We start from the raw sequence: 3,104 nt of genomic DNA, 5'->3' as shown, positions 1-3,104 counted from the left end.
CTGTATGTTTTTCCACCCTAGGGTCATGCCCTACTCATAAAAGGAAATTCTGAACTTGTATTATTCAAAAACATAAAATACCGTCAAATACTGTCATAACTTCTCAACAAAAAAAAGGTTTACCGTGATAACATATTTTGGTCATACGTGCGACTAGTAGGTAGCCAGGGTTAGGGTAAAGGACTAGGGTTAGGGAATATTCAGAGGTGGAATCTTGTGGGAATTAACAGGAATATATGCAAGTTAATATTAATACCATTTAAATGTAGATGGTTTTTTTGCATTGATATAATTACCATATCATTTGGAAACGTGAACCTTTTACCTTATCATAAGTAGACATAATTGCAAGTTATTAAATCCTTCCAATAGAAATTTTAAAAAACGTTTTAGTTACGAATAGAACTTTAATTAAATGAGTTGACTCTTCACATGGAATGATTTCACTGAACAACAAAAGAAAGGGAATATTGAATGATCCCCACTGATCCATTGCATCTCCCAAAAACGGTTTCAACATACATCTGTAAAATTATAGTCTAGAAACTAAAGCTTTGGTTGTCTTCCTCTCAGGCTTCCATGGACCTCCTCAATGAACACCTCTTGAACATCAGACTCTTGACGCCTCATCTTCATTGTCACTTTCCAACCTTGTTGAGGATGGCTCGTTGTCAGGCTCAAAAAGCCTAATTTGCCCGGATAGCCACCAATTTTTCAACCCTTGTATTGGTCAGCCTGTTGCATGCTTTGGTGTGTGTGTTCCCAAACAAGGACCAGTTGCGCTCTGAGGCGGCTGATGTTGGTGGGATTTGGAGGATGATGGAGGCAACAGGGGAAAGAGCCTCAGATCCACGAAGTCCCTTCCAACAGCTGGCTGATGAGATATGTTGGCACGACTGCCATATTGTATCTCCATCCCAAAGCCCTTGCTTGGAAGTGTACTTTGCCAGACTGCCAAGAACCTTGCCCTCATCCAGGCCAAGGTGGCGGGACACAGTAGTGATGACACCATAGGCCTTGTTGATCTCTGCGCCAGACAGGATGCTCTTGCCAGCATACTTGGGGTCCAACATGTACGCTGCGGCTTGTATGGGCTTCAGGCAGAAGTCTTCACACTTTTTGATGCATTTCAGAACTGCAGTTTCCTCTGCTTGGAGCAACAGTGAAGTGGGCAGGGCAGTACAGATTTCTTCTCCTACATCTGCAAGCAGAGTCTGAACATCAGACAGGATGGCATAGTCTCCCTCAATCTGTGCAATGGCTACTGCTATAGGTTTCAGGAGTTTCAGGCTGCTTACCACTCTCTCCCAAAATACATCATCCAGGAGGATCCTCTTGATATTGGCACTGTGATATGGCCATTTCTTGGAGAGACTCCTTCCCCTCCAGGAGACTGTCAACAACACCACCCCAACGGGTGTTGGTGTGCAGCTTCAATGTTGTGCTCTTATTCTTCACACTTTGCTTGGTGAGGTAGATTGCTGCTATAACTTGATGACCCTTCACATACCTAACCATTTCCTTGGCTCTCTTGTAGAGTGTATCCATTGTTCAGTGCCATGATGTCCTTGAGGAGCAGATTCAATGCATGAGCAGCACAGTCAATGGGTGTGATGTGAGGGTAGGACTCCTCCACTTTAGACCAAGCAGCCTTCATGTTCACAGCATTGTCTGTCACCAGTGCAAATACCTTCTGTGGTCCAAGGTCATTGATGACATCTGCATTGTAGAGACCGGTGTGTCTGTTGTCCCTTGTATCTGTGCTCTTGTAGAATGCTGGTTGAGGGGTGGAGATGATGTAGTTAATTATTCCTTGCCCACGAACATTCGACCACCCATCAGAGATGATTGCAATACAGTCTGCTTTCTCTATGATTTGCTTGACCTTCACTTGAACTCTGTTGAACTCTGCATCCAGCAAATGAGTAGATAAAGCATGTCTGGTTGGAGGGGTGTATGCTGGGTGAAGAACATTCAGAAATCTCTTCCAATACACATTGCCTGTGAGCATCAGAGGTGAACCAGTTGCAATACACAGCTTGAGCAAGGCATTCATCAGCATTTCTGACTACGTTCCTCCATTGAGTCAAAAACACTTCTGATTCCATGAGGACCATGAGCTGTTGTTATCGATAAGGTATCTGATTCATCATTTTCACCTCGAATAGAAGTACAGGGACTTTTGTCAGATGTTGCTTGTTGTGAGATGCTGAGGGAACTTTATGCACTTGGCCAGATGATTCTGCATCTTTGTTGCATTCTTCACATATGATTTGGCACAGTATTTGCAAAATGTACACAGCTTTTCCTTCTACATTAGCTGAAGTGAAATGTCTCCACACATCAGATAGTGCCCGTGGCATTTTCCTGTAAAGATTAGGGAAAAAATTGTTTCCCCAAATACAATTCCATCTACGGTAAATAGTTAAGGAATTTTACAGATGTATGTTGAAAACGTTTTTGGGAGATGCGATGGATCATTGGGGATCATTCAATATTCCCTTTTGTTGTTCAGTGAAATCATCCCATGTGAAGAGTCCACTCAATCAATTAAAGTTATTTTCGTAACTATGTTGTTTTTTATTTTTATTGGAAGGATTTAATAATTTGCAATTGTCTACTTATCATACGGTAAAAGGTTTATGTTTGTCTCTATATGATATGGTAAATATATCCAATACAAATAAACATATATATTTGAAATGGTATTAATATTAATTCCCATATATTCCCGTTAATTCCCACGGAAAGTTTCCACCTCTGAATATTCCCCAAAATGTGAAACCCTAATAGTGAATAATATGTTTTGAACATCAAATCACAATAATATTTCAGTATCAAATACATATTGTATTGGCACCTAAGAATCGTGATAATATCGTATCGTGAGGTCCCTGGCAATTCCCAGCCCTAATGTTTGCTCCCAAATATTCCAGCCCTGTCCGGTCTGTTCTAGTTCATCATTCATTCATTCAGATGTCTGTGTGTATATGGTTCTGGTTTCAGTCGCTACACTAGTGGTGTGGTTGATTCATGTTCTGGTATGCACTGGGTTGGACACATACTCTGGGATATACTTTTCCTCTCGTACTGGGGAAGACTCA

The sequence above is a fragment of the Salvelinus namaycush genome, chromosome 9 (assembly GCF_016432855.1).
Source record: "Salvelinus namaycush isolate Seneca chromosome 9, SaNama_1.0, whole genome shotgun sequence".
In the NCBI taxonomy this organism is placed as follows: Eukaryota; Metazoa; Chordata; class Actinopteri; order Salmoniformes; family Salmonidae; genus Salvelinus; species Salvelinus namaycush.
This window is presented reverse-complemented; position numbering follows the sequence as displayed.